Below are 19473 nucleotides of genomic sequence, written 5' to 3'. Positions count from 1 at the left end.
CAGCATTTCTGCACTGTACATCTCAACACCTTTTAATATGAAGATACGTGAGGACTTCTGCTGAGGCATGGTTTTGCTGAGCCACCCAGACAGTTTCTTTGCCAGTTTGGGAGGTCTGCTCCCCTATGGAAATGCCAGTTTTGGTTTATTGTATATAATTTTATACTTGATGGCTGTTGAGAAAATTACTGGAAGAATAGCCATAATGGCAATGAAAAAAAAAACCACCAAAAAAAGCAAAGCTTAATTTATTGCTCGAAAGGAATGTCTTTCAGTAAGAAATCATTATGTCAGTTCATTTTCAGTGAAATTAGTGATGTCCTACTTCTGGTTGTGCATTTAGTTATCTCAGTGGTAAGAAGGAGCAACCCTAATTGGTCAGCTTACAATTGGCCTGAAATATATATAGTGTGTTTTTAATTAATATGCCAATAACAGGAATTGTATTTTATTCTTTCTCTTACTGAAACTTGAATGCATTCAAGGGTTCTGCTGTACTTGTCTTCCTCAGGGAAGTGCAGCTGGAGTTGTGTCCCTTCTGGCCTCCATCGATCACGCTGGGATCAGTGTTATTTTGGAGGTACAGGGGAAAACAATTCTCTGCAGCTTTCCTACTTTCTTCCCTCCCTCCTTCCCCGAAGTAGATGCCACAATTTTCTATGCAACCCTTTTTTGTTGTTGTTGTTGTTGTTGTTGTTGCATGTATTGGACAACAAACCAGGTGAACTGTAGCTACTGAGCATAATGATAATGATCTTCAGCTGTCATTTTGGGGATCTCTGAAGTTTAGGTCTTTCAAGTTTCTAAGCCAGATCTCTAAGAGAGACTTGTTCTGGGGTAGCCACACAAGGTTCCAACAAGATAATACAAGGTGTAAATTAAATTTTCTTTAAAAACTTGCACTCACGAGGAAGTATCCCAGCCTTCATTCAGGCTGGTTTTGGTGCGTCTGTGTAATCAGCTTTCTGGATACTTCCAGAAAGCAAACCTCACTGTGGTGGTGCAGAGGGAATGGACGATACCTGTTGCACAGCTCCCTTGCCCGCACCCAGCTAGCCCTTGTTTGTGTCACTGCAGGCAATTAACAGTGCTCAAAGCCACAGCAGCTCCTCTTCCAAAATGCCACTTGATGGTATCAGGATACTTGAGCATTCAGGAAAAAAAATTGCTTATATTTTAAAGGGGGTTTATTTTTCAGCATTAGAAAACATAAGTAATAAAAGGCATTGAGTGCATGGCATCATCAAGAAATACTTTGCTGCAAGTTATGATCTGGATGGGATAAAAATGCTTCTTCAGTATAATATATGCTTGAAATGAGCTGTAATATATTTGTGTTCTGCTTTGATCCTAATGCATTGTGGGGAGCTATGCTGAAATGAATGTGGATACCATCAATAAAGGAGAAGATCCTTAACACCTTAATATATGGGCATGTGCCACAGTTTCCATATGATAAACAAGGGCGTAAGCTTTGCAGAGCTGCCCCAAGATAGGGAACGTCTTACCTCCTCTTGTCCCAGGGTAAGCAGGTCGCTAGTGTCTCAGAGCAGTGGAGTGCTTTCTCTGGCACTGGCCAGGGAGGGATGAATAATTGCTGTGGATTTCTCTGATGTGCTGTAGGCACAAGTGTGCATCTTGACCCAATAGGAATGAAACATAGTGCTCCTCTTTACCTGCAGGATTTATGTTCAGTGATTTTGTTATTTATGTCAAAGAGAGCTTCAGGGATTTGAAGTAACCTTAAGCATGGAATAATTTTGTTGACTAGCCTTGTTGCTAGTTATTTGAAGCAAATCAGACACTAACATTTTTATGCAGTTTCACTGTGGAGTGAGATAAGATTAAGTGTAAAGGATGTGGCTGGAAACTTCTTGAGAAACTTCTTTAGGTTTATTTTGCAGTGTCACATAGGATCACAGGAAAAAGAGAAGACAGCCTGTGCTGTCTCTGCTGAGAGTTTTGGTGAGTGTCAGTGTTTGCCTGAAGTGGTGAAGTATCCCTCTGCCATTCTGATCATGTAGTAAGGGTGGTGTTCTGGTGAAAAATCTCCTTGCCCAAGATAAGGGCTGAACTAAACCTGAGTCTGGTACTTCTGAATTCTGACAATAATAATTTTACTGAGGACAAACCGTGTTGTTGCTGCTCAGCAAGTCTGCAGTTTTTCTTCTGGATGTATTACATTGCAGAGATAAAGCCTGCTGTTTGTTCTGAAAAATTCAAAACAAAAAAACCTGAAGAACATCTTAAAATTTTTCAAACTAGAGGGAGAAGCTAGAGCTAGGAGGAGCTAGCAGCAACATCCCATGATGTACCAGAAAGAGAGAAAACTCAAATTCTGTACTTTTCATCACTTCATAAGCTTCTTGATGCAGCATAATTGAAAAGTTTCTCAATTAGTTGTCTGGGTTTCATGTAGGGAAGAGAACTGGGGGTCTTACTGCTGCTTGTGTTGATGTCAGTACTTTTGACTTTGCAAGCAGAGCTTACCAGTCTCTGCCGTGGATCTGCTGTCCTTCTTCTCCATGGATGTGGAAATTCAGCTTCCAGGAGAACTGCCATTTCAGTTTTGCTGGGGGGAGGGGGGTTGATAGAAACTTGGGAATAAAAGACAGTGTCTAGAAGGTTACTTATGGCAGAGGATCCTTCTCAGAGCTATGTTTAATCCTGCTGTGGATCAGGTGCTGGTCAGAACTGGGGTTGTGTTGAACCATCCGCTGATGTATGGAGCAAGTCTGTAAGTAATACCTGTGTGATGGCTTGGGCCTCAGAACGGAGAGATACTATCATGCTTTGCAGTGCAAACTTTCAAGAGTGTGTGAGCCTGAATTTGCAAGATGGCAGGGTTTTGCAAATGATGCACAACCTGTATGGTTTTGTTACAGAACCATTCTTTCATGCCATGGTACACCATTAACATGGGGAGCATTGTTTTGTTTATCTCAGCTGATGTTCCTCTGAAACTGTTTGGTGGGTAATTTTAATGGATGCATGTCATGGTGTAGGAATGGTATTCCACAATCTAGTGTTCCCACTGAAACCATTCCAAACCATGCTCTGCTTGCTCACTTCCCCTGCCCCCTGATGGAGGGGAGAATGGGAGGCATTTACAAAAGGGAAAGATCACGGATTGAGGTGAGAACAGTTTGCTGGAGAGAACAGAGAGATGAGAAAATGAACAGTAAGAGCAGCAAAATTAATGGCAGAGGGTACAAGAAAGAGGCAAATGATTCCCACACAGAGATCCCCTGACAACAGCCAGCTGCTCCCTCCACCACACTCTGCTGATCCAGACCGCTGTGAGGAGGTACAGAAGAACCTCCAGGTCCTGCCATACCCCCTCCTGGGCAAAAATGAACCCTGTCCTGGCTAGAACCAGGCCGATGTGGAATGGAAGTCACTGCGCTGGCAGGTACAATAGCCGCTCACCTTATTTGCTCACAAATGCCCCAGGCAATCACGCATGACACCTTCCTGCAAATGAAGCAAATCCCGCTTGGCGCTCAAGCCGCTGAGGAAGAAAACTTTTATATTGTAACATTAAAGGCAGACACTTTGTTTTAATCACTTGCCAAACCAGCTGAAAACAATTATTAATTAATAGGAAACATTAACTTTTAACTTTGCAAGCTCTCCAAAGAAGTGTCTGTGACAACTTGCATCTGGATTTATGGATCATTTGGATACAGTGAAAATGGGCATCGTACTGCAAAGGTTGACTGCTTTAAATTCATTTTAAGTGTACACATAGTGCTCTTAAAATTAATATGTTTATAAACCTAAATTGGTTCAGTTGGATGCCTTTTGTTCTCTTTGTAGCTTCATTTGAAGCAACAACAAAAAGCTGTGCTTGTTTGTGTGTTTAACCAAAACGTTAAATGCAATTAATCCACCAAAAGCATACAAATATTTTTTGAATAATAGAGGCGCCCCTTTCACAGTGTCTTAAGTATTTAGCACTATGGTTTGGCAAGTAGAAAGCAACTTCTTAACATCTCATAAATAAAATTTGAAAAATCTTTTGCTTGGCTTGTTTAATTTGAACCAACACAGTGCAGCACCCTTAGTTTTCCTTGTCTGCTTTGATAAGGCTGAGGTTAGTATGTATGGTTGGCAGGAGGTAGCATTCCTAGTATTTTAGATTCTGGATCCTACTTTCTCCTCTGGAAAATACTGTGTCTGACAAATACAGCTCCCAGGAAATAAGAAAGGGGCGGGGGTGTGAGTATTGCAGTCTGAGACAGAGGTCCTGTTCAATCTGACTGGGGTGTGACCGTTTGGGGATTCATGATGCAGATCTATTGCTTTTGCCTCTTTTGTCAAAAAAAAAGAAAAACATTCCTTGGACTGGCAGAAACGCAATATCCAAAATATTTCAGCAAGATCAGACCACAAGAGTTAGTTTGTTAACTGAGGATCTTTAGACATCCCAATTATTTTAACAATGAGAGAGTGGCTCCTTAGCCTGTTTGCTTCTGGCCAGTCCACTTCCCAGTTATTAAGCAATTCATGGGGATCATAGGATGACTTTAGGAACTGCAGATTCTTCATCAATTAAAATATCATTTCTAGCAAATGTGAGAACTTTGCTTTTTGCATTTGCTCTGAAGAGTCTTTTCTTTAAAAAGGTGTGTTTTCATCCTTTACTTAAAATTCTGCCAGTCCTCCTAAACCAGCGACTCGCTCTTTGCCAGGTAAGGCAATCTGAGCTCATCTTCTGTGCATGGGATTGAGTCTTAATGCCAAGGGTTGTCTGGTCTCAGTCATGTGTAATGACTGGGAATCATCATAGTTATCCTTGTTTTGATCAAGGTACAACACACGTGGCCACTCACCAACTTGTGGAAGGCAGATGAGCCTATGTATTCCTATATTTACGGTCAAGAAGAAAATTGTTACGCAGTTCAAAGGTTAAGATGTGCCTTCAGATAATAATGCTTTGCTTTTCCTGGAATGTTTTGCACAAGTCTCATAAAGAAATAGAACTTGTCCTCATTTTATCAAATAGTTCAGACTTTAATGGCTACTGAAATGATGCCTGCAGCTCATTTCCCTTTTCCTTCTCTTCCCCACCCAGCACAGTGCTCTTGTTAGAAAGGAGGGGTTGCAATGGTGCAGACATACGGATGCAGCAGCTTGAGTCAGGTGTATAGGAATGAAAGGCAGTGCTGCTGCATCAACAGAGTGACATCTCTGCTCTGGTTGATAATGGTCAATAATCTCAAAAACAGTGATAGTGTAAATACCTGAGGATTTTATGGACGGAACTATGGCAACTGCTCAGCTTCAATTTATGTTTGTACCTGCTGAAATCTTAAACATTTACCCTGAAATTACTTTTTATTACAAACAGTTGGCCATTTGCTCAAAGAACTTCACAATCTCAAAGCAGTTATCTTTCTTCAAATAGATAATTGGGTCATTACCAGCTTTTTTTCAAAAGAAGGGGGAAATTGACTAGTCTAATACTTCTCAAAGGAAAAAAAGTGTTTTCTGCAGTGTGTTGGGTATTTTCTATACTTATGTTCTCTTCCAGCTGTTGCTTGACTGGAGACTTGCACTGAACTGCTCTGTCTGGAGATTTGCACTGAACATTCACCCTGTCAAGCATAAGCTAACAGTGAACTGCACTTGTGTCATCTCCACAGCATCGTGACCAATCACAAATGAAAGCAGTAGGTTGCTTCTGGTTACTCACTGGTGTATTAGATTTCTAGTAGCAGTACCGTTTTCAGGTTTGTAGGTTGTGTGTGGCAGATGGAAATAATTACTTTCAGTGTGCTCTGGGGTATTGCTAACTGAGCAAGAAAGACAGCGTGGCTTCCCTCTCCCACCAGCCAGGGTTTAGGATATGCCTAGCTGGAGTGCTACAAAGGTCTGGATTGATTCCTGAGTTTTATTGGTGGTTTTCATTATTTCCACAGAATCAGCTGAGGGATAAATGTAAATTCCAAGTGTCAGCTTCCAGGGGAAGGTGTGAATCTGATCTGTGATGGCTCTTACTGAGAATGAATTTAGAGCAGTCTTGCTTTTAATACTTGATTTTTGCATGGGCTGTGGTGATTCAGGATTTGTTGAGACCTGTGAGGTTCCTTTATGCCGGTATTGGTTTGTGCCTTTTAAGCAACATCCTTTCCAAAGCCCTCAGTGCTGAATCTTGGCAGCACAACTCCTGTGCAGCAGAAACTTCCCCAGCTCCTGAGTTTCCTAAACACAGTCTGGGACTGCAGCATCCTCTGATGCTTCTGCATGTAAGACTTGTTTGGATTTGGTCTGTTCCTCTCCAGCTCTTTGGATCTGCCAGCTCTGTGAAAATAATGGGATGTTAAAATTTTAGAATTAAAAAATAAAACATGATTTGATATGTCAGCTTCAGAAGACAACTGCTGATTCCAGTATACCTCTCTGTGCTGCCCTGGTTTTGCCTGCTGTTTCCTGTTACTGTGGTAGAGTGAAATTGGTGTTATCCTCAGTGTTATCCTATGCTTACAGGACATGGGAACCAGCAGGTTTCCATGCATAGAAATCCAGCATTAAAAAGTGATGTGGTAATCTTTTGCAGTTGTCCAGAAGGTAAAATGCATTGTGCTGCTACAGAGCAGTCCTCAGAGTGCCCTTTATATAGACAAGCTGTTTTCTTTTTGCTTGGCCATCTTGCTTAAGATACAAAAGTACCCCCCAGGTGTCTTTCATGGCTTTCATCTGTACCTGTGGAGCATTTTGCAAATGAAAGTTGGGAGGTTCGCCATCCTTGTAAACAATATTGCAAACCTCAATTCCAGAACAGGGAAATGCCTCCCTGTCCACACAGATGAAATTCAACAGATGCTGAATTTTGCAGTTTTTTGGTGTCTCATGGCATAAAAGCTGTAGTGTGAACATTGAGGAAAAGCCTTTTTCCCACCAAAACTCTCAAGCAATCTTACAAGGGAAGCAAAGCTGCTTCCTCTGTCCTGAAGAGAACACCAGGGAGAGGCAGGGATGTGCAGAAATGAATGAGAAGATTTGGTCTAACTGGTCTTTTTTCTCACTTAAGATTAGCAGAATGCTATTTATTGCAGTCTGTTGTTGAAATACCAATATTTGTTCTATTTTTAAAACAAAGAAATGTTGATTTGATGAAAATCAACAGAAAAGAGTGCAGGAAGCTACTGATGTGAAAATTTTTCCCATCATGCCAAGACAACATTTTTTGTCAAGTTTTTTTCTTTAAGGTGTCACTTTGCAAGCTTGAATGCTGATGGTAATGTTTTGCTGCTACAACAGGAGGAAATGAGACTGATGAAAATTTTCTGTGTGAAAACCTGTAGAAGTTGACTTCAAAGAGAGAGATGTCCATGAAACATGAATGCAGCAGAGATGTTCCACAGGGATATTTCAGCCATCAGGAATATGAACAGTTGTGAGCTTCTCCTCTCTCAGATTTGCATAGATGGAGATGCATTGACTCAAAACAGAAGGATTTTGATAAGCAGATATTAGCTTCAGTCAGAGCTGAGTAAAGAGGTAAAAAAAGGTAGGTCATATTCAAAACAATGAACATGCACCAGCTTAATTATACACTATGAATGGTCCTACTCTTCAGACAGTGAAGATGGAAAAGTCCTTTATTAAATTTTATGAATCTGCAGTCTTCAAGCCTATGCCAGCTGCTTCTGAAATCACAACAGAGGATGCTGCAAGCTGGTATGGCCATGTCTTTTCCTGAAATCATGTGGCTCGGCCTACAAGTAAACTTAATTGGTTCAAATGGAAAGGTTTGGATTTGATCATTATTTGGGATATGGTTTGTCAGCTTCTGTTGCTGTTCTGTCTTGTCAGTTGAGAAATGCTAAAAACTTTGGGCAAGATGAATTAGTGAAAGTAATGCAACAGCTTTGATAATGTGACTTTCATGATGGCTAAAGGATAGCTCAATACCAATTATGCATGATAAGTAATAAGAGTAAGCTAAAATTATAGCCTGACAGTGCTTAGGAGGGGACTTGGAGGATGTGTGTAATACATTTGCTTCCTTCCCAAACTTGTTGGACTAGCAGCCTGACTACAGGAAAATCACTATAATTTAGCTTTTGCTGGCAGTATCAGCAGTGGAATCTAGGGCATAAATACATTGCTTTATGTATATCTTAGCCCAGATCTAACATGGGAGCAAGTGAATATGACAAAGCTTGCACTGTTGTTGCTTCTCCTTTTTTTAAAACAGGAACAGGGACAGCTCAGGCTTGGTTGTGCTGCAAAATAGACATGCACTTAAAAACATTACCTTTATTTCATCCCAAACATCTTATTGAAGGGAGATAAGAGCCCAGGTTTTACCCAGTCCAAAACAGAGACCCTTAGTCAGACAGCAGAGCTGCTCTCCTGCAGCCACAAAGGAGGCAGGTGAGGAAATTCATAGTTCAGGTCTTCAGGCTTGGCACAGGAGGGCAGCTCCCATTGCACCCAACCCCTGTCTGGGATGAAAGCAGAACTGTCCACATGCCTCACATGTGGCAGAAACATTTGTATTTCCTTCAGCCTGGTCCCTGGGAAGCATCTGACACACCTCATGAGCTTTGATTTGTATGTCTGGGGCACTGTTTGTTTCTTACAGTAGTCAGAGACTACAGACAAGAAGAACTGTGGGTCTTGATTTAAAATTTTAGAAGAGTAGGGTAGCCAAGCTTTCTACTTGCATTGGATGCATTCAGTTCCAGCTCCTGTGAGCTAAGGAAACACTTGTGGTGACGTGTTTTGCCAAATGAATTAGCAGAAGCAGACTCAGACAGCCCCAAGTGTGTCACTGGCCACTTTGGTGGCCCTTTTTGCCACCCTTGTAAGAAACCCAGGAACTGCTGCAATCTAGAGAGAATTGAGATTTGAACTTTTGAGCTTGTGCCAGCATGCACCTGTTAACAGGGCTTTCTGAGGTCTCTGACCTCCAGAGATAAGCTGCTCTTGTGGGTTAGGAGATTTGAAGCTGCCGGGCTGAAATCCAGCACGTTCCAACCCAAGCTCTTTACCTTTTCCTTGGTTAAGAGGTGCTTGAACTATTTGGCAGGGAGCCAATGAGGTCTCCTGGGTCTGCTGTGTGGCAAGGAGTTATGTTAAAAGACCCAGTTTCCAATTAATCCAGGCCTCTGTAACTCTAAGTAGCTTGGCCAAAGTCACGTCGGTGCAGGGTCACCCTTGTCTTCCGAGCGTGAGACGGGGCAGATGAGGCCGCTGGTTCTGCTGAACGCTGAACTGCAGTGCAGATCATTAACACTTCGACCTTAGCAGGAGAAAAGTTCTGGAAATTCTGCGTGTGATTGTATCTTGAGGGGCAGAAGGCAGAGCAGAGCTCTGATGTTTCTCTCTTGGGCTGGAGTTCAGCATTGCTGCATAATCTCTGCTGAGGCTGTTTTTGAATAAAATAGAATTCTGCATGGGGCTGTTCTTGATGTGGCTTTTGTGTTCTGAATTCTGAGGCAGAATTCATAACAAAAATTAGCCTAATTTTTTTCTTCTTTCTGCACTTCTGATGGCAGGTACAGGATTTGGGGTAATTGCTTTGCTGCACCAGTGTGGAAGTGTTACTATAGCTGTGACCAAGGTTGCAGGAGATGGTCCTTGCTGCCTGATGTGCCCTGGCTTTACTAACCTTTGTGATTATTTTTGATATGCTTTTGGTTCATGGCAAGTATCTCTCAGAGGTAATCTGTGCTCTCCTGCACTGAAGTATGTCATATGTGAAAAAGTGATGATGTGGTAGGTCTGTGACAGAGATTTTTGGTGTAGCAGGGCCATGGTGAACACCCCTTTTCAGCAGCTGGGATGGGTTTGCTAGGAAAAGGCCTGATTGACATGTTACTTCTGTGGTCAGCTGATGAAAGCTGTGAGGAGCAGCACAGCACTGGCAATGCCAACTCCTCTGCTGCTGGTTTTGACTGAAATGATGATTATCTGCAATAAATGGTGAAGCAGTGCAAACCCTGGATATGCCTGCCTGTTGCTTTAAAACAATTCACCCTCACAGTGGTTTTTGGATCCCTCAAACTTTCCTTGCTCAAAGAAAATTCATTAAAAAAAACAGGCTCATAACAGGAAGTTTATTCTTTTCATTAATACAGTCTCTCTAAACACAGTGTGTTTGTTAATATGGTAAAAATTGAGCTGAGATAAAAGATCTAAGAAACAGAACTCCTGCCTGAGTCCTGTGTGGTGTGTATTTAATGAATTTTCACTTAATTATCCATTAATATGGATTAATAAAATAAACATGGCAATTGAACAGTACAGTACTAAAATACTGTTCTGAAAGAAAACCACATTGAGTAAGCTAAAACAACTGCATTTCTTACTAATCTACACAATGCATTTAATTTAAAAGGAGAATTTATAGTATTTGAAATATCCTACCACATACTGAAACTTTTAGTGTAAACTGCCACTTTCTGAGTATCACATATTGAAATACTTGTGGTGCGTAGTGAAATTTATGTTACATTGTGTAAAATATATAGTGAAACCGAACTGATGTATAATGAGACACACATGTGCCTGCAATGACTTATCAGTTCCATTATTTTCTAACTAGCATTATTTTCATGATCAAGTTTTTCTGGGTCAGAGGAAGAAAATGGTGAAGACTGGGACTGATACTACAATGGAGAGTGTAGACCCAAACTTGTACAAAAACCTAATCAAGCTGAGTTATCCTTTGTCCTTTCCTCAGATAAATTCTGAATGTAAAGTCTGCTAATGGTTACAACATGTCTCTCTTTCTCTGCCAAAGCTTCATTACGAGCATCAACATCACCCCAGCAAGGGAAATACCACCAGCCACAAATAGAGGGGCTGGGTGCTGAATTCTCAGCAGTTTTTACCAGAACGGGGCTGCTGCACAAGAGACCCTGGTGAGGTATGTGGGGCCTTGCAGGACCACCCTAGCACAGGTTGGGTCATTCAGACCCATTCAGATTTTGTGGGAGGGGGTAAGTAGATACTCCAGACCTGATCTCCTTCATCCACCAGTGCTCCAGACCTCCTGTGAAGGCTCAGGGCGGATGGGCAGCATTGCTGTGACCTGCAAAACATCTCTCCATGCTGCTTAGATTTGTTTTTTCTTTCTTAAGTTAGGTCTGGATGACACAGCCAAGCATCCTGGCCAGGCAGGGCAGGCAGGCTGGCCGCTGGGTGTGCCCTGCTGCTGGCAGAGGAGGGCTGTGGCAGCCGGTCCAGCAGCTGCTGGCCTCTTGCTGACCTGGGGTGCTCCTCTGCAGCGCTGTTGTTTGCAACCCACAGTTGCTCTCCAGCTTCAGCAGTGGCTTGGGCTGAGGATGGCTGCTGCTGGGCTGGCTGGCTGGCCTGGGAGGTGCTTTTGTCCTGGTTGACTGCGATCTTTGCAGGTCCCAGCCAGTGCAAGGCAGCGGAATCTCTCCAGATCTGCCCACTCTTGCCCAGAACTTGCTGCTTGGACCACAAACAGACGGCTGTTTCTGAGAACTTGCAAAAAAACAAAAAACAACACTAAGGTCCTAATGCTGCTCAACCAAAAGTGTAGGAAATAAACCACAAGTCTTACAGTCCTTGACAGTCCTATTCCAAGCTCCATCAGAGAGTTTGATTTCACGGCGTATCTTTTACCTGGTTTTGCAACTGTGCCAGGATGACCAAAGCATTTAACACCCAGAAAACGATAACCACCGTGAAGTTCCCTCTTTCTGATCTGCCTCCCTAACACTCAAGTCAAGGTGTGTTTATCCCATCCTTGCATTGCCCTTTTGCTAAACCAAAACAAGCTGGGCCATACTGAAAGACCTTCCTACTTCATGGTTGTTGTGCAATTGAGGCTCATCAAGGATGGTTAAAGGCACAAGACAAAACACACCCTGCATTTGAGGGTAAGGTGTATTAACCTTTCCACTTGGAATGCCTAATTGCTCAAATATTGCCAACATTGTTCAAACTGCCAGATATGTTAGGGAACAGGCAAAACTGGAGGGACAACTCTATATGAGGGGTATGACAAATTTATTGGGTAAATTGTATGGGAGTGCTTAACCCTTCTCTCTGTTCTGTTTTTTGTAAGGACAGTTGCCAAGTAGAGTTGGTCATGACTAATTCATGTGAGGAAAACAGCACGGAGAAGTTAAACAGCAACAACCAGTTTAATTTCACTTGTTACCAATAGGCCTGACTTAAGTTTCAAAAGGAGATGAAAGGTAAATTTGCCATTTGCTCTCTATGTTTTAAAAGCTGCATGAGAGCTTGAAGAATGACATGCTCTATATTACTAATGCTACCTCTGTCCTTAGAGCAGAGGGAGGAGGCAAACATGATTTAATTTCTGTGTATACTAGGACAAAAATTCTCCAGAGCATAGATTTTGTGTTTTGTTCTACCCCATTCCTAGTTTTTAAAAATCATTCTAGAGGTACATTGGTTATCTCTGAAGCAGGGCAGAGCACACATATGTGTCAATGCCAAAACTGACCAGTATGATACAGGGACATTTCCATGAGGCAGAAGAAGGGAACATGTCCTAAGTATCTGAGCATCAACTCTAGCAAACAATGCATCAGGTATGAATATTTCACAGGCAGTACAACCAACCAGCAGCTACCTCTCTTTTGGTTTATCTTCTTATCTCCCCTGAATCACAGGGTACAACAATGGTGACAGTGAGTGGATGAAATATTATGTATTTAGACAACATTGTAGAAGATGATTTGTCAACAGGGACAGAAACCTTTCATAATGCTTGGAGGAAAATTCATAGGATAATCCCAGGATAATAGATTTTTAATCCTTGGTTGTTTCCTTGTATGATACAAGCTAATAAGTGCCACCCACTCCTTTGAACCTTTCTGTAACTTCCTTGAGAAGTTCCATTTCCTTCCTTCCATATCCTTTTGAAAGATGTTCAGTCCAAACTGAACAATTTGGACTGAATTCCTTCCATTCCTTCATCCCTGTGGCTAGATTGTTACTTTGCTAAAACAGAACAGAGCAAAGCAAGAATCTTTTCAAAAGCAGTATATGGAATTGTTATCCCTTTGAGCTAACTATGGGAAGGAAAGCACAGGGCTGAGGTTTGGTAAAATCATGTTGAAACACAATTCTCTTCATTTAAAGTGCTTCTGAAGAAGCCAGTTGTGACTTAAATGTCCATTACATGGGTTGTAGTTGAAGACTATCCAAAATGAGGCTTCAAATGGGCAGATCTGCCCTCTGATGAGTCAGGTGAATCTCTGTGAAAAGGCTGAAGGCAAATGGCTCTTGCATACATTAGCAGCTTAGCATTTTCTCAGCATCCACGAAAAGGCTGGGGATGATCACTTGCCAGTAAAAGGGACATTTTGCTAGCAAGGACCCTGTTATTTTCTTCCCTGGCTGCCTGTATCCAGTCATGGAGATGTCAGTGCCCTGACAAGAGCACCAGCTCCATGTCACTGGCTTTTCAGCTGCAGGGAAAAGTATTAGCAAAGGAAGATGTGTCAAAACAAGGGAAACCCTAAAAAAAATAGTTTTTGGTAGTATCAACTCAGCAAAATACTGAAGGGGGAGCTTTGGCAGGGTGGCAACAGGCTTCCAAGGAGCCAGAAAGCATTGTGGATGTTACAGTTTGTAACATTGAAATTTAATGCCTCAGAGTAAAGTCAGAGATGAGAAACTCTGGACCTTTCAATGTGGGAGAGCTGAATCTATCAAAGTAGTTTCACTTTGCATCTGCAGACTGTGAAAAGATGTTCTTCCTTTTTTTCTTTTTCTCTTAGTTGTGTGGGTCCCCTCGCTTATTAGGCACCATGTTATCCAAAGAAGGGTAGTGTTTCACTGCTTCGCTTCACCAGAAATTCTCCTTCTGGGAAGACTGAAGAAGCTGGTGCCCACTAACTTGCAGCACTGACAGGGATCCAGGAGCCCCAGGGATGCTCACCTAGAAAGCAAGAGGAGAGGGATGTGCACAGGGACAAGGAGAATGAGAAAGGTAACAGAGATGGAGAGGAAGAGTGGAAGGTTCACCGCGCTCCTGTGCCAGTCTGTGTCATGGGTGACAGCCTTCTCCTGGCAGCAGTGCCGTGGCTAGCAGAGCTGGTGGATTGATGCATGGAAAGTGCCAATCCTGCTGTGTTGCGCAGCCATACCATGGGACAGTCACAGAATGGACAAATCTTACCAGTGCATGTGCTTTCCAAAGCCTCAGTTTGCCCAGGCAGCTGGTGAGAACAGCACTGAGGCAGCACTCTCAGGCACTCAGAGGATGAGAAACATTGGAAGGTTCAGTCGGTCCTTCATGGACGTGCATAATGATGTGGTCTTTACAAGATGTGTGTTACCTTTGCCCTTGGCCTTTGGAATTGGAACCAAAGGAGGCTCTAATGTGCAAACCCACACCTTGGAGGTGGTCTCTTGAGAGAGGAGGGATAGATGGAGGGGCTGTCATGGCCAGAGACTGGAGTGCTGCCTAGGGGGAGCGTTTTCCACTGACTGTTACCTAAGGAGTTATGCATTGCATGGCGCAAGTCACTCAACCTGAATTTTCACAGGTCATGTAGTGTAGTTATCCCTGGTTTGTGCTTGGTTTGAAGGCGTTCCGGATCCCAGTTGACCCCTGAGGTTAAGATAAGCTAAAGTCAAATAACATGTGGGATAAACTGTCCCTGAAATTCTAGGCACCCAAAGAGAGCTTTTTACTTTACACTCCTGTATTTTATTTCTTTTTCAGTCCTGCCTAGGGAAACCACCTCCCACATGGATGCTGACTGACGCAGGTGAAGCTGTCAGCCATCTTTCCAATGGGTCCACTGGAAGCACTCTGGAGCAAATGGCCCCAGCTGGAGAGTGGGGCAGGAGCACAAAGGCCAGAGCTATGTTGCCAGAAAGTAAGATGGGGTGAGAGGGGTTGCATCCCTCCCCTGTCCCACGCAGGATGAGCATTTCCTGCCTTGTGCACTGAGCAAGGGACAGGTCCTGTGGGAAAAGCAGTGTGTGATCCTGCAAGCAAGGGCTGCTCCTGAAGCCATGTGTGGACAAGCTTAATTAATTCTGTCTCTTCAGAACTCTTTTTGGTGCTTGACATTTGAACCTTGCTTGCAGTGTGGTAATGCAGGGAGAGAGGTGAGTGTGTGTGAACAAGTGAAAGTGGTGTCAGCATTTTGATCAGAACAAGGTTTCCATTCAGTGCAGACACATGTCCAACCTGGTACCTGTTTGTTTCCAAGCGATGCGAAGGCCCACTCAGTTCAGCACGCTTCTGGGGGCCCAGGTTTTTAGTAGCATGTAATACTAATTTCTGGCAACAGATGAGAGTTAATACATTTTGTTTAAATCTAGGATGAGTTGTTGACCAGCTGTGGTCTCTGTGCAGAGATACCAATTGCTTTTCTTTGGATACTGTCAGTTCCATCCTGCAAAGCACATGTGGGTCAGAGGCAGGACTGAAGACCAGCAAAAATAACCCATTTAATCTTATGGAGCCATGTGTCTCCTGCAGAGCATTTGGCGCAGTTGTCCTCTAATGATTTAAGAAATTCAGAAAGTTCTGGATGAGATGACTCTTTTTTCAGTGCAGCATGTCAGTCACTGCTGGTGGGAGGTTTCTGCCCTTCTCTCTGCACCAGTGAGGTAAATTAGGTAAGCAGAGGCACGAATTATTTGCATGAAGCTGAGGTGGCAAATGTGTTATCTCAACAGCAGAAAAGGAAATGGTTCTCTATAGATTATTAATTACTGAAAAAGCAAAGGCATGTCTTTTGTTGCCACCACACCACTGGTCTGACTGTTGAGCAGATATGGATCAATATATCCCCTTCCTCCTCAACCCCCTTGTTCTTCACATTTTCACTTAGGCTGAGGTGAAGAGGTTTCACTTTAATTTATGTCATTCTTGTATTGCCAAATGGCATGCCAGCGCAACCGATCCGGGTGTGATCTGACTCTCTGTTGTGTGCTCTCACATGCAATCCCCTCGTGGGAAAATGCTGAGAGAAAATGGAAATTTAAGCTGTGCACCTAGCCACTGTGGTTTTTTTGGTTTTTAATAGTGCTTCGTTTGTAAGGTCCTTCGGGCAGAGAGTTTGTGTTGAGTTCAGGGTAGTCATAGCCCATGAGGATTTCTAAATATTATGATATTGCAGATAGTACTGTAAGCAACTTGTTCTCTCTATGAACAGCAAACTACTTGCAGTTACAGATCAGAGGATCTCAAAACAAGGTACAAATATTAGTCCTACACCACAGCCTGAACAAACTTGTACCTATTCTACAAATGAGTTGGGTGCTCTATGGGAAGGTCAACTGACTTGTTCCAGACCTCACAACTAGTTAGTGGAGGTACCAAAACCAGAACCCAGCCATCTTAGCTCCAGGGCCCTTGTTTTTATTTTTTAGCTCTAGCCTTGAAGTACTGAAATTTTTAGATTAAAAATAAAAAGTTTGTCTTTAAACCTCCATTGTTAGGCAAGCTTGATCTTGGATATAGTCCCCTGTGTAGATACTCACCGCTGTCTTAGTGTTTCGATTGATCTAAATAATTATACTGAATATTAATTTTAAAAAAATGTAGTAAGAATGGCATCAGCTGGTATTCCCATACTTAAACATCCTGAATCTGGGGTAAATGAGACCTGTGACTAAACTCTGTGTCTGGGTCCATCTCTTGATATATTTTTGAAGTCAGACTCACATGGGGTGAGGCATTTCTTTGTGGCTAATGGATGCAGAGGGAGATAATGGGCAAGAGACCAGTGGCAAAGAACTGAGATTTAGCTTGTTCAAGTCTAACAAGGCACTTAGATTGTTTTGCAGGGGTGTGTGCTGCTTCAGGAAATGGGTTTAATGGTCAGGGAGGGTCCTTGTTTTCCAGCCTTTCATTTTGGATGAGTAGCTAAGATTTTGAAGGAAACTGCAGAGCACTCTGCCTCCATTAAGGTTTGTCCCCTCCACTCCTCAGCCTGCCTCTCTGTTGGGTGCTCCCTAGCAGGATAAGGATAATCCTGCCCTACACAGCAGAAGGGCCTGGGCCATGTTGCCTGTGCTCAGCAGCTCTTGAACCTGCAGCCACTGTTCCACCTCATCTCCTGGGCTGCTTTTTGAGGTCAAGCAAGACCAACGACAGTGCAGCAAACAACACAGTCATTCCTGAATATTGTATCTGGAGGGGATTACAAACTCAAGCAGATGTGAGGGAGGAAGAAAATCTACATATAGCTGCTATGTAGGTCATAACTTCATCTTAGAAATACTCAGGTGTTTTATGAACAAGTCTCCCAGTGATTTGTGGCATGTGGCTCCCAAGGAGGGCAATAAGAACTGCGGTATCCCCCGGGATATGCTGAATTCCTGAATGGCTCCTCTCAGTCACAGCCCACGTAGGGACAGAGGAACAGCCAGCATGGACGTTGGTGTGTAGTGTAAAAGCTGTGTGTTTATAGCAAATACGTGTAAAGATAGCAATGCTCATTTGGAAATCAACTGCGCAGCTGGGCACAGGGGTTACTGTTGAGACCACAAGCCTTGGAGCAAAACCAGAGCTGCTACCCAAGGGCCATGGATGTACCTGCCCTGCCCTTCCCTTGCTACCTTCTCTAATCATGGGCACAATTTTGGTCAGGGGCTTGTGGCTAATCCTACTCAGGGCCAGCCCAGGAAGAATGGGGATAGGCAAGCACCTCTTGCAGCTGCCCAGTTTGTAGCTGCCAGGCTGGGCCCCCAGTACTGGGACATCAGTGCAAGGGAATGGGGCTGAAGTAGGATTTTAGGGCAAAGGGGATGTAGGAAAAGAGCCCCAGCTGTGACATCCTGGCTCAGCTAGGTGGGGTCCTGTCTAGGGCCTCTCAGGGTGGCACCAAGCTTGAGGCTCTCAAGGTAGTTTATTGCCCCACTGATTGGGTTGTGAGGGTTTTGGCAGATTGGAATGCTCTGCTGAGAAAAAGGCCTCTGGTTGTCACCTCTCTCATTTCTCTGTGCTTAAAGTGTATTTTCTCAGTTTGCAATGTCAGGGGGCTGGGTGCACTGTGAAGCAATTTGGATTCTGCATTGATAAGGCAAGTGCAAACTGTCTCCGCAGTTCTCGAGAGCAGAATCAAACTGAAACTTACCACTCAGAGTAGAAAGCACATAACACCCACAGCTACAGACATGCACAAATTGCTGTAATATAGGTTAGAAAAGGAGCCCTGTTCTGCACTCTCTGGTCTCATTAAAAACATGCACACAACACCAAATCTTCACTGAATGACTACAAGCACCAGCGCATGTTCCCTCCTAAACACCCAACTTACTTGTAACGGCTTATTGAAAAGGCAAATTTTCACTTTTCACGTATTCTTGCTCCCCTTAGCACCTGGTTGCAGTTTCTACAACATTTTAAACTTCTGTTTTTTTCATGACTGGTTGCAAGTAAAGTGAGACCTCTATGGGACACCACCCAGCCTGGTTAACTGGGTCCCCACCTGGGGACATGGCTCCAGCGTGGCCGGGAGAAACCAAACTTCCCCCTCTTAGTAAAGCATCTGCAAGGGGCTTCGAGGATGACAAGAAGAGCAGATCTGGTCTGTAAAGATGTACAGAACTTGTCCCTTAAAAACAAAAGGTCATCAGAACACACAAGGTAGACTAAGAAGGTAAAGGTGGGGAAAAAAGTGTTTCCTGGGGTTTACAGAGGGTTTACAGTTCTCATGCAGAAAATTTTGCCATAGGAAAGTTGTTGGGAGACTGGGAACTATAATAGCCAAGAAATCACATTCAAAATGCTGCTGCCACACTCTTCTTCCTGCCCAAAAGCTGACCACTGCATTTAAGTTAGGATTTAGTGTATAAGACCTAACTGGTAAGGGCAGGAGCATTGGGTCTCCCTAACCCCAAGACTGATACCACATTGTGACAGCTGTCCTCAGCATAAGTGAACTAGGAAAGAGGTTTTTAGCCTCTGATTTTGCTGTGTGTGGTTTCAATATTGCAGGAATTGTTTCTCTTCCCAGTGCAGTGTGGCCACTTTGGGGCAGGAATGCTGTAAGGAATCTCACTCGGTCCTTGGATAAGGAAATGATCAAGGACTTGCTTATTCACAATTAATGGAGAAAAAGAGCTGAAAGCCTTTATTAATCATTGCACAATAAGGAAGTCATACTGGTTTTGCTCCCTTCAATATGGCTATTTGGTCACACCTACCTAAGTGGTTTGGCATCCCAACCATCTCTCTGCGTGCAGCTGAGGAGGAGGAGGAGGAAGGAAGGGCGGGCCTTGCTTCAGCACCACCAAGGTGCCTGGCTGACAGCTCACAGGGAAGGGAGAGCTCTGAGTGTCCATCTCCCTTTCCTGAAGGGCTGGGCATCTCTTTTTAGAGATCTCTGCCCAGAGCACACACCAGTGCTGCTTGTCCCCATGCTTTGGGCACAGGTTTCTGCCTCAAGCCCTGGTGTCAAAAAGGAGCAGAAATGAATGCATGCCCTGTGCCAGAGTTCCCCCTGCCAGCTGCAGGGGTCCCTGCCAGGGAGAGTCAGCTCT

Source organism: Taeniopygia guttata, chromosome 3 (genome assembly GCF_048771995.1).
Source record: "Taeniopygia guttata chromosome 3, bTaeGut7.mat, whole genome shotgun sequence".
Taxonomy (NCBI): domain Eukaryota; kingdom Metazoa; phylum Chordata; class Aves; order Passeriformes; family Estrildidae; genus Taeniopygia; species Taeniopygia guttata.
This window is presented reverse-complemented; position numbering follows the sequence as displayed.